This window comes from Callithrix jacchus, chromosome 16 (genome assembly GCF_049354715.1).
Source record: "Callithrix jacchus isolate 240 chromosome 16, calJac240_pri, whole genome shotgun sequence".
Classification (NCBI taxonomy): domain Eukaryota; kingdom Metazoa; phylum Chordata; class Mammalia; order Primates; family Cebidae; genus Callithrix; species Callithrix jacchus.
In genome coordinates, this window is record NC_133517.1 from 42,603,876 (window position 1) to 42,617,232 (window position 13,357).

The 13,357-nt window shown below is 32.8% G+C and overlaps 1 protein-coding gene across 17 annotated transcripts in view; it reads right to left on the reverse strand.

Moving 5' to 3' along the window:
- Positions 1 to 13,357, reverse strand: part of RALYL (RALY RNA binding protein like) — a 765,327-nt gene that overhangs the window by 737,116 nt on the left and 14,854 nt on the right. The window lies entirely within an intron of this gene.

Here is a 13,357-nt window from a genome sequence, read left to right on the forward strand (position 1 = left end):
AACCGAGGGGCCTCAAGAACTTTAATTCCTATGATCTTTAGGTAATAGCAGTCCTGTGATAGGAGTTATGATGAAGTACTATGGTATGCAAGAAAGAGGTCAGTTCAGTCAAAGAGATAGATTTTCAAATCTCTGCCCTGCCACTTGATGACTGATATGAGCAAGTGACCTAATTTTTTAGTTCCATCATCTGTAAAATAAGGATCATATTGATCTTTCAGAGATTATATAAACACTAGAGACAGTGACCACAGAATATATACACACAGTTGGTATTCAGGAATTGGTGATATGTTTTACTGGTGATAATAAAATAATAAAAAAGCATTAAGGAAGAGACCAACATTTAAACATTATAGAAAACTGCAGTATTATTCACTAGAATTATATAAGCAACATGGAGGTTATGCTAGTCATTCATACGTCAATGCTGAGCACTCACTAGGCACATGGAGCTAGTGATGATGCTGATGCTAGATGATGCAGTTTATGGAAACAGAGTGAGATGAATAATCCATGTGTAGCTGCCTCTTATACAAGTATGAACAATACAGAGTCTTGCTGAAAAATTAAGTTGGTGAAAATAAAATATAATAAAACATATTGAGCAAATTATACAATAAGCTTTCCGTGGCTCATATGCTTACAACTTGGATTCTGCCAAAATATAAAATAAAACACTCTGTATTATGAACTTTTCTAAATTTTCTGCACTGGCAGAGGGAATGACCCAGAAGAGCAGGTGATTTATGCTTTATTTCTACTTTGACTCTTGAATAAGTGCTTGTACATATTTATTACATCACAGTAGCTTTTTTTTTAAGCCAATGAAATATAGTTTTTGTGAATGATCCTCTAATTAAGAGAAGCATCTCATGCTGGTACTAGCACTCCTGGTCCTGTGGTAATATAAGTAGTTGCTTGAAAAAAAAATCCATTTTGAGAAATCTAGAATGTATTAAACGTTATTTATTAAAATGTTAAATAAAGGATTTAAAGATAAATCAGCTGTCAATACAGAATCTGGTTAAAAGTAATTTAAATAATTTGAATAGCAATTAAGATTATATATATATATACACACATACACATACATATATATGCATATTTATTATTAAGCTTAAGTAATTCTGAAGCCACAAGACTAGAATGCATATAAAAAAGTAGGATGCATATAAAAAACTTCGGAATATCTACCCTGAGCTGTGTACTGTCAATCCAAAGTAATCAGCTTCAGAAGTACACATTTAATTCCAATAATGCTGTCACTAGTCCTCTTTAGTAACTGCCTTTGCCTTTGTGTGAGTTTTCCATATGAGAAAAGTAGCTACATTAATTCATAATCACACTACATAGGTTGTCAGCCAAAGAGGAGGAAATATGAAATGAAAAATACAAAGAAGCAGTATCCTGTGCAAATAATGATTGCTACCTATTCAGAAATAGTTGGAAATGAAGAGTATTAGAACACTACACTTGAATGCCAAATCTACTTTGTCATGTTTTTCATTCATCTGATGGTATTATGGCACTGGTTCCCACCCAATAGCACTGTAAAAAAAACTGGAGAACTTCTAATGCACAGATTTCCAGCTCCATCCTAGGCTCAGGTGAATCTGAGTCTAGGGGTTTCAATCAGAATACTGAAATTGTCTATAACTCTCAGGCATTTCTAAGTTTGACAGAGGGACCACTGAGTTACAAAAAAGAAACCATGGTTTATTGAAAATCTTGCCCTGTAGTGGTTCCGTTTATAAAAGGTGATACTCACAATAACCATTAGAGTTAGATGTTACCATCCCCATTTTCCTTCCAACAAAAGGAAGAAGCTTTTAGAGCTTAGGATGCAAAGCTAGTGTCTGAGTCTAGATCTGTAAGATTTAAAATTTGTGCTTTTTATGGCACATTGCACTAAAACTAAAAAGCTTTCATAACTGGGACCACAAAGTGGCCACAGAAAGGAAGGTTACAAAGAACCAGAACTTACATTTTGTTCAACCAGCAGCAGTGTTTTGAAAACTGTGCATGCATCTGTTGGATATCAGGGAATATCAGCAAGACAATACCTCCTGAAAATAGGCTTCTTGTAATATCTCACATACATAGTTTTTCTTTATTTTGGTGGAGGAATGGGATGTTTATGCAATATTTATTAAATCTTTTAAAATGTTATTTATTATTAAATGTGTGTATGTGGGTACATACAAAGTCTCTCCAATTTAAAACTAAATTACAGCCTTCACCTAACTCCCAAAGGGATGAGAGCTTCATGAAGCCAATACAGTCTTCCAGCTAAAAGACATCCTTCCTTATTCATCTATTTTACCCTGGGCTGCTAGTCACAGCTGCTATTTCCAGGTACCTGAATTAAAGAACCCTCTTATAAAGGGGAAGTTTTAGACTTGTTTGTGATCCCTGCTTTAAAACTTCTCAAATTTTTTAACTTAAACATTTTAAATAGGAAGTAATACTAATAATAATGCATTTGAATAACACTAGCCTAAGTGATTCTGTCAATCATTCCATTAACTAGAAAGAGTAAAAAAAAAATTGTCATCATTTCTATAGATGAGAAAACTGAGGCTGAAGCAAGAAAGTGTGGGATGAGCTCAAAAGCCAGAGCAGGAATTGTAGGCAGGTCATCTGCTTGCCAGCTCCCTGGCCTTTTCCAAAGTTCTCTATTCTTGAGAAGCTTAAAGCCCTCAGAGAAAGCTTATGCCCCTTCTGAGGTGATTAAGAACCATCACAGATGTAACAGTAGGGCTATTTACCAATTAGTTTAAAAAAATTTTCTAGACACAATGAAGCTGAGAGTAGGTCTAAAAATGGTACCGATCACATTTTGAGGGGAAAAGGATCACTCATGACAATGTTTCTAATCTGTCAGTACATCTGATATACTTAGACACAAAGAAAAATGTGATTTAAAGAGAAAAATGGTATTTTGTCAATGTGATGTAAAAATTTCAGACCCCAAAATTTTTGTTTCTGTGATATGTTTAACACACAGGCTTTTATTAGTGATTCTACAATTTAATACTCTATAGAAAAGAGCTTCATATAGCTGATCAATCTTATGTTACTTAGAGAGTATCATAATCTAATATGTATACCAACAGCCCATAAAGAAAACTCAAAATTTTGACAGAAAAATGGTGGTTTTGATCTTTTCTTTACTATTGCTAACAGAACTCTGCAACTAAAAATCTCCCCTCCTAATAATGCCCTAACAAGTTAAATGCCTTTCTAACTTCTTCAAAGAGCAAATTGCAAGTTCTACTTTGATGAAAACTTTTGTGTTTTTTTCCTCTAATTGTATTGAGGTATGACACATAAAAATCATATACATTTATAGTGTACAATGCAATGTTTCCATATATTTATATATATACACACACACATATATATTTACATACATTATGAAATGATTATCACAGTCAAGCTAATTAAAGTACCCATTACCTCACAGAGTTTCTTGGGGGGTTTGGCAAATATATTTAAGATCTGCTCTCTTAGCAAATTTCAGGTATATGATATAGTATTATTGATTATAATGCTGTACTGAGTATGTAAGAACTTCCAAACTTTTTCACCCATCATAACTGAAACATTGTACCATGATTAATATCTCCCCATTTAATCCATCCCCATTCCCAAGCAACCATGATTCTATTTTCTGCTTCCAACTTTGACTTTTTTAGATTATACATATAAGTAATATAATTTAATATTTGTGTCTGTGCCTGGTTTCTTTCACTTAGCATAATGTCCTCCAGGTTCATCCATGGTGTCTTACATGCCAGGATTTCCTTTCTTTACTAAGGCTGAATACTATTTCTTTGTATATATAATGTAATATAATGTAAATTATATATTATATATAGCATAACATATGATATATATATATGTATAAACATTTTCTTTATCTATTCATCCATTAATGGACACTTAGGTTTCCATATTTTGGCTATTGTAAATAACACTGCAATGAATGTGAATGTGCAGATATCTCTTTGAGCTACTGGTTTAATTTCCTTTGAATTCCCAAAGTGGAATTCTTGGATCATATAAAAGTTTTATTTTTAATTTTTTGATTAATCGCCATACTGTTTTCCATAATGGCTGTACTAATCTGTTTTCTCACTAAAAGAGTACAAGAGTTCCCTTCTCTCCACACTCTGGCCAGCATTTGTTATCTTTTTTGTCTTTTTGCTATAGTTATCTTAACAGGTGAGGTGATAGCTCATCGTGGTAATCATTTGCATTTCCTGATGATTATGTAACATTGAGCATTTTTCATATCTCTTTGACCATTTTCACTTCTTTTAAGAAATGTCTATTCAAAGATGGAAATTTTCTGCATCATAATCTCTGCCTGAGCTTCCATAGAGCTACACAACCTTCAGCTTCCTCACTGGTTTGCCTTCCTATTCACTCACATTCAACACATCTCATGATTAAATACCATACCACAAGCTGTTTGCTGCCCACAATTCTTTAGCCCCAGAGAAATCCACTTTCATTTCAAGTATCACATATCACATCCCCTCAGATAATTCTACAATCTTTCTCTTCATTCTTAACTATTCCTCAAAGTACATATCAATTACTCTATCTAGTGACACCTCAAACTTCCCACTTGAAAATCGGAATTATATATTGTCCTCTAATTGAATTTACTTTAAGCACTAATTCAGTCCTTAATCATATGCTCTCACTAAAGTGTTTTTTCGGTGTTTCATGTATATAGCCTTGATGAAATAATTACATTTTCTAATAAGAAAAGTGCCCTCTTAAAATAAGTAGCTTTTGAGTGACTGAGCAAAGAACACTTTCCCAACTACTCAAAGGAGGTCACCTGACTTTAGGTACCATGAGGAAGGCTGAAGTTACCTCTGGGTCACCCATGCATTCATGCTGTGGCTATTTTACTTGGTCCCACACAGAATGGCAAACTCCTTGAAAGCCAGATATGTGATCCATTCTCTTAGTAGTTCCCACAGTGCTTAGAATAATTCATACCTGTTATTGACTGAATTGTATCATCTACATAAGTCATGTGTTGAAGTCCTAACCGACAGTACTCTGGTATATGACTGTATTTGGAGAAAGGGCTTTCAGAGGTATTAAAGGTAAAAGGAGGTGTTATGGGTGGGCCTTAATCCAATACGATTGGTGTGCTCATACATTAAGAAGAGGAGATTGAGAAACCAAGGAGGCATGCACCCACAGGAAAGGCCAGGTGAGGACACAGCAAAAATGTGGCCATCTGCAAGCCAAGGAGACAGACCTCAGAAGAATTAAACCTGCCATACCTTGATCTTGGCCATTCAGCCTCCAGAACTGTGAGAAAGTTAAGTTTCTGTTGTTTAAACCACCCAGTCTGTGCAACTCTCTTACAGAATTCCTAGTAAACGAATGCAATGTTCAGCATTTATTTACTAAATTGATGGTAATTTTTAACTTGCTACTTTTATCATGTTCTCAGACTAGGTTGTTAAGGTAGATACACAAAGATAGATTACTTGACATCATGGATTTTTTTGCTTTTGCTCTTTATTGATAGCTAGTGCTAATATCCAGCCCCAAATATATATAAGATTTATTCCTTCAAGTAACATACTTTCATTAGAAGTCAAAAAATATTGAAAAGATAAAAGTTCAGAGTAAACTTCCACTTGGAGGTTTAGCTACAGTGACTTTCCCTTTGCATACCTGGTGTATGTGTTGGGGGGGGACTCTAATATTTTCAGGTTATAATACTTTTTTGGAATCCTCTCTAATTCAAACTCAAATAGATCACTGCTTAACTCCTGAACAGAAAAGCTTTTCATGCAGTTTGTTTCCAGGCATATGGCCTTCCTCATTGTGATGTACGTATATGACCTTGCAAAACTAAAGACAACAGCCATTAGAGGCGTGGGCCCTGGAAATCATTATATTTTTCTCTTTAGCTCACTTGAGCCGCATTTGTAAATATTCAACAATTGCATATTGAGAACCATAGCTGTGGCCAAGGGCTTTGAAGATATTTGGAAGTAACAACATGTGTTTTGTTAGGCAGAAAATATAACAATGCATGTAAAATGAAAGGGCCATATTTATAAATAATCAATAATCAATTTAGGCAATAATGAAAATGCTAGTTATCCTGGCATATAAAATGAGATGAAAATAATCTAGTGGGTCAGAGTTAGAGGTTTTCAGATTCAGAACTAGACTTAAGTTTGAGCTCTGCTACTTACTAGCCCTGTCATCCTGGGCAAATAACATAGGCCCACTGAGCCTTCAGTCTATCATCTATAAAATAAGAATAAAAACAATAAACCTCTGAGGACTATTGTGAGAAAAAAATACACACACTTTGTATGTCTAGCCCACAGTAAGAATTCAAATAAGTGTTATATATTATTCAACAAATAAGTGTTATATATTATTCAAGTAAGCTGAACACTCTCTGCTTACTGAAATTATGTCTTCAGAGTGAATTATTTTGGGGAATGATTATATAAATACTCACATAAGCTTTATAATGGAATTGGAGACAGCAGTTGAACATATGGCATGCACAAAGTAGATACATTTAGGAATTCACCAAACATTAGAAAGGAGCAAAGTATCACAGCAGTACTTTGGGGAACATAGTATGGTTCCCACACAACATTTTTGTACAAACAACAACAAGAAAAACCAAACAGATGAACATAAAGCTGGGTGACTTGATTTAGGTAATATTGTTGGTCATCAAGAATATGCAAAAGCATACTGGCAGAACCAGCAGGCAGTAATGGCATTCACAGTTATGATGCAAGGTTGTTTCCATTCAATATGAAACAGATTGGGTCAAAATATGTGTAATCTTTGTAAGGAATTAAAAAAATCTTATTCTTCATTTTTTAAATTTTAAGACAATGGCAGGATATTATTTATTGATTTTATCAGTATTTTTCTAGATATTTTAATCTAAAGATAGAAAGATATACTTTTGTGCTCTTCTCATTTTTTTTTTCTGAGCTGGAGACAATCTGGTAAAAGATCATTCAAATATTTATTCAGATCTTTGGGTAAACTACTAAGAATATCAGTCTCTATGATATTTTTGTGTTCTTATTCAGAATTCTTAAATTATAAGAATAATTGAATATTATTTATATGTGATGATAACTTTTGAAATTTAGGCATTTTACACAGAATGCCAGAAGATTAAAAATCAAAAAAGTTATACATTTAGTATATATGACATACATACACACACACACACACATTTAAAGAAACAAAATTCTATTCTAGGAATGTTTACTTAATCTATAAACACTTAGGCAACTACTCTCATAGTGAAATGCTCCCGGAGATCATGAGTCCATTGAGAACGGGATGATGTTTTATTCATCCAGGGTATCAGTGACTAACACCATGTTAATAGCATTATTGAATGAATGCCAGAATATGAGAATAAATGAATAACTGAATTTCACAATCCCTATATTTAAGAAGCATATAATCTAGGAAAGACTAAAACTGTGTAAATGCAATGTGCTATGTTCCGTACCTGTATTTCTCAAGCTATCTATATGAGCGACCATTTTATTTCCATTTCCAATCAACCACAAACCAGTATTTTACAAAATACTATGAAAATATATTACTAGAAAAGTGAGAGAGAGAACACAAAGATATACATTGAAGCACAACATTATTCAGTAAAACTTTTTTGGAAATCTCAATTCTTGTTTCAAAACAGCAACCATCAGGCCACAGACTTTATTTTAAGCAGCACCACTTTTTACTATCACCATGGACAAAGCGCTAGGAGAACACACCACTTAACACATAGATGAATTAAATAAGAGCACTTGAAAAGTTCCATTAAGATTAGTTTAGAAAAATCTGCTGGGAAAATTTGTCATTTTCTTCCTGTACTTACCAAAATTCTATAGTGATTCACTCAAGTGAGAAGAAAAAAAAAAAGAAGGAAGGACACCAAATGGTTCTTTTCAACAAACTAGTCATCCTGGCAACTCTGCAGGACTCAAAGGAGAATGTACTTTACATCTTGTTTCTCTAGAAAAGCTCCGCAGTATCAAACACTCTCCTTATGGTATGTAAGAACCCCAAACCACTTGAGTGATAAATGGTCAATGTCATAAACATACTTCTAATTTCCATTTTTTTCTTTGTAAATAATTAACATTCTTGTGTTATGTGGCTGGAAATAATTTACAACTACAAGAGGGATTGATCTTTCTACTCTGTTCCTATGTAACTCTGTTTTCATGTTATAGGTTTCAAGCAATTTTTACCTATAAATGATAAATTACTGAAAATGAGTTACTATTTGCACTCAAAAGCTAATATACATATATGTGATGAAAATATTAAGAAATCATTATAACATTTTAAATTTAATTTAAAAAGTACATTTAGCAGGTTTTTAAAGTAAATGTTCAAAATGTCATGCCTATGCCAGGAAAATATTCTGCAAAATGCAATTTCATAGTATAATTCCTAGTGATTAGACTCAAGTCACCATGAAAGATACATAAAATTACTTCTAAAAATCCCTTCAATAGATCATATAATACTCATACATGATTTTATAGGTTTTATATCATCTTTAAGTAAATCTAATCAAGCCAGTTTTTCTACCAATGTTGGATAAGAAGATAAAGTCCTTTAGATGAACACTAGCTGAAGTGTTAGGCTTGTTTTTTTTTACCAAAAATATAAATAGGTCTATAAGTTCATATAAATTAAAAGTGCATACAATGCTACAATATTATAATGAAACAAGCACAAAAAATATATGGGAATACACGTTATTTGAAATAGCAATGAAAAGAAAGAGAAAAAAGAACCAACTAAAATATTCATAAGGGGGCATGACAAAATACATCATTACAATGGCATGCTGTATAACCATTAAAATCCCAACACCTGTTGTGGGGTTTGGATATAAAAAAAGGAAATCTATGACATAATATAATTTACTTAAATGTAATATATATATCATGCATCTTTTATGGACAAAGACACATATGATCAAATAAATATGCTACTGGGAACAGTGGCTCACACTTGTTATACCAATGCTTTGGGAAGCCAAAGCTGGAGAATTGCTTGAGGTCGGGAGTTGCAGACCAGCCTGAGCAACATAGTGAGACCCTGTCTCTACAAAAATAAAATAAAAAATTAGCTGATCATGGTAGCACACTCCTGCAGTCCCAACTACTCGAGAGGCTAAAGCAAGAGGATACCTTAAGCTCAGGAGTTCAGGGTTACAATGAGCTATGATCATGCCATTCTGCACTCAGGACTGGATGACAGTAAGACTCTGACTAAAAAAAGTAAAGCAAAAGGCAAATTGAATGAAAACTACTCCCCTAATTAGGCAACTAAATACCTAATATGATTTCCTAAAGCTGTTCATAAGCAATGGATTTCTGCAGATATACTCACTCATGTTCACAAGGCTGGACTCCCCTTACACACAGAGACACATCTTAAAAGACCTACATTGGGAATACTCACATATGCTTAGCTCTAAAACATCAAATAAAGGTAGATGACGGATCAAAATTACATGCTCATATTTCCCCATCAAATTTTCAGTGATTCGCAAATTTTAGTCAAAGATACTAAATCAATTTAACCTCAAAGCCTTATCCAACATTCTATAAACTTGAAGCATTCGGTTCTGTTAATGTTATTTTAAATATAGCCTTGAAAAGTTGATTTGATTTCACTCATTTCATGATAGGTCACATTTTGAAGGTGGAATTGCATAGGAAGTTTAATTCTCCGATTTAATTGAAAAATAAGATACTATTTTAATCCTAAACTTTATTTTTACTTGTGAAATTTATCACCATCAGCCCTCTTTGCACTGTAAGCTCCATTCTTATACATTATATAATGCCGTGTGACAAAAAGAAGGATAAAAAATGAATTTCTAAAAAAATATTTAAAAAAACATTTGTTGGATAAATACATTAATAGATTCATGAAAAATGTGAAGGTAATGTCTTTCTTAAATTAATGTAAACAATATAATTATAGTTTGTATAAAGATAAATCAGTAAATTTCATAAACCAGTGATTATTCAACTTTAAAAAAGCAATTGTCATCTCATCCTTCCCATTAAAACTAGGAATGCATTTTTAAGCCTTTTAATTTTACACTCACAAACTATTTGCAAAATAACATGAGAAACTGTCAAAACACATCACCAAGATCATATTTCAATTAAAATATTAATTTTATTTGCTTAAGATTTAATTAATGTAGATAAAAGAGTAAATCTACACTTTTCAAGCAAAAAATGTCAAAACTGTTGGGGTTTGGTTAACAGTTAAAAGTATTTTAGGACACTCTTATTTGCAAATAGTTAAAATTCTTAGCAAAAACTGCATGAAGGAAATGATTTTCAAATTTATGTAGTCTTAGGACACTTTCTTTTAAAGAAAATTCATATAAAATATCCTAAATTAGATATAAGTAGTAACTTCTGTCTTAATTTACTTTTTAATTTACACTGCGAAACTCTTATTTTAAAGTTAATTAATACCTGAAATGAAGTTTGCTTTGATGAACACAAAGCTTTCTGCCCACTGATTACTGCTATCCTATATCAGTCTCAACTTGCAATGTATTTATTTTGTTTAGTGTACTGTATTTTGAAAATTCTTATAAATACAATTAAGTATTTTTAAATGGTAACAGTTTAACTGTTCATGATAACCATTAGAATGTCAATGATATGCTACGCTAATACTGTTACAGAAGCTCAAATGAGTAAAAGTAGAAAACTTTTACTCATTTGAGTTACTCATAAGAATATGTAATATTCAGTTTGAATCATAAGAATATGTAATATCTTGAATTGTTTATCATAAATGTAATAAGCAGCACCCAAAATTATATAATAAGTACTGGGACTTTCAAACTATTCCAAATACATGACTAAAATTAAATTAAGAGGGCCTACAGAACTCCTAGACTAGACTATTACCTTCCAATGCAATTGGCAGAGATGAGTTATTTCCATGACATTTACTATGTAAGCAGACTGAGTCACTTCACCTCTGAGATTAAATTTCAATACAGAACTCAGAAACAAATTCACACACCTAGAGTAAATGCATTTTTGACAAAGGTGCCAAGAACATGCACTGGGGACAAGACAGTCTCTTCAATAAATAGTGCTGGGAAAACTGGAGATTCATATGCAGAATGAAGCTAGACCACCATCCATTGCCACATACAAAAAATCAAATGAATATGGATTACAGACTTAAATCTAAGATCTCAAACTATGAAACTATTACAACAAAACATTGGGAAAATTCTCTAGGACATTGGTCTGGGCAAAAAATTATTGAATACCCTACAGGCATAGGAAACTAAAGCAAAAATGGACAAATGGGATCACATCAATATAAAATACTTCTGCATAAAAAAGGAAACAATCAACAACGTGAGGAGACAACCCACAGATTGAAAGAAAATTGCAAACTGCCCATCTGACAAAAGATTATTAATCAGAATTTATAAGGAGCTCAAACAACTCTATAGGAAGAAATCTAATAATCTGATTTTAAAAATGGGCAAAAGATTTGGATAGACATTTCTCGGAAGAAGAAAACAGGTATATGAAAAGATGCTTAGCATCTCTGATCATCAGAGAAATGCAAATCAAAACTACAATGAGAAATCATCCCTTCCCAATGGAAATGGCTTACATCCAAAAGCCAAAATGCCGATGAGGATGTGGAGAAAAGGGAACACTTGTGTACTGTTGGTGGGAATGTAAATTAGTACAACCACTATGGAAAACAGTTTGGAGCTTCCTTAAAAAAACTAAAAACAGAGCTACCATATAATCCAGCAATCCCACTCCTAGGAATATACCTAAAAGAAAGAAAATTAGTATATCGAAGAGAGAACTGCACTCCTATGTCTACTGCAGCACTGTTCACAGCAGCCAAGATTTGGAAGCAACCTAAGGGCCCATAAACAGATGAATGGATAAAGAAAATGTATTACCTACTACACAATGGTGTACTATTCACACACAAGAAAATATGAGTTCCTGTCATTTACAACAACATGTATGGAACTGGAGGTCATTATGTTAAACAAAGTAAGATATTCATAGAAAGATCGACATTGCATGTTCTCACTTACTTGTGGGATCTAAAAATCAAAACAATTGAACTCATGGAGATAGAGAGTGGAGGCATGGTTACCAAAGGCTGAAAAGGGTGGAAGGGAGGAGGGGATGATTAATGGGTACAAAATAATAGAAAGACTGAATAAGACTGAATTTGATAGCACAATAAGGTAACTATAATCAATAATTATGTAATTGTACATATTTAAATAATACTGAAAGAGTATCATTGGATTGTCTGTTACACAAAGGATAAATGCTTGAGAGAATGGATAAATCATTTTCCATGATGTGATTGTTATGCACTGCATGCCTGAGTCAAAACATCTCATGTACTTCATAACTATATACATCTATCATGCACCACAAAATTAAAAAATAATAAATACAAATAAATTCCAACATTCAGAAATGAAGCAGTGAGAATAAAAGTAAAATGTATACGAATATTTTTTGAATTACAAAGCCCTCTACAAATGTAGGATAACTCTGTCAAGACAAATTATCACTTCAGTACACATGGACTCTTAGCAGTTATGTATTTTCTCCATGCTGGAGAAATTATGCTTTCCTTTTCACATCTTTAGAGGTAACTGTCACGAACTGTGGTGAAATATCCTTAAAAATCTTTTTCCTTTCAGTTTCTACCTACATCCTATTAAAGAGTGTTTATAGAGATATTGAAAATATCTAGAAGAGTTCAAGTGCAGTAAACCACCAGTGAGGAATTAATTTACTCATTAATTAATTCAAAAATGTTTATTGAGTGCTTCCTGTGTGCCTCGCACTGTCTAGGTACTGGAATACATCATTAAGATAAACTGTATGGTCATAAAACTACCACCTAATGGGAAAGGAAGGCATCGAACAAGAAAAACAAACAAACGAAAAAGAGTGAAATAAATTTCAGGTATTGATAAATAATCCAAAATAAGTTTCATACTTAAATAGTCTCATCTCTAGGAGCTCAACAGATGAAGATCAAGGGGAAGTAGAAAAACACGTCAATGCTTTGGAGGGCAACACCTGATACATTGTAAATACAAATTAAATGTTGGTTATTTTGGCGGTGGTTAATATCATTATCATCATTCATCCCCAAAATGTAAATAAAATGTAAAAATGGAATGTTAGAAATTGTAGGACTATCTTCTTTGTATAAAAGCCAGGACCTAATAATTGGTAAA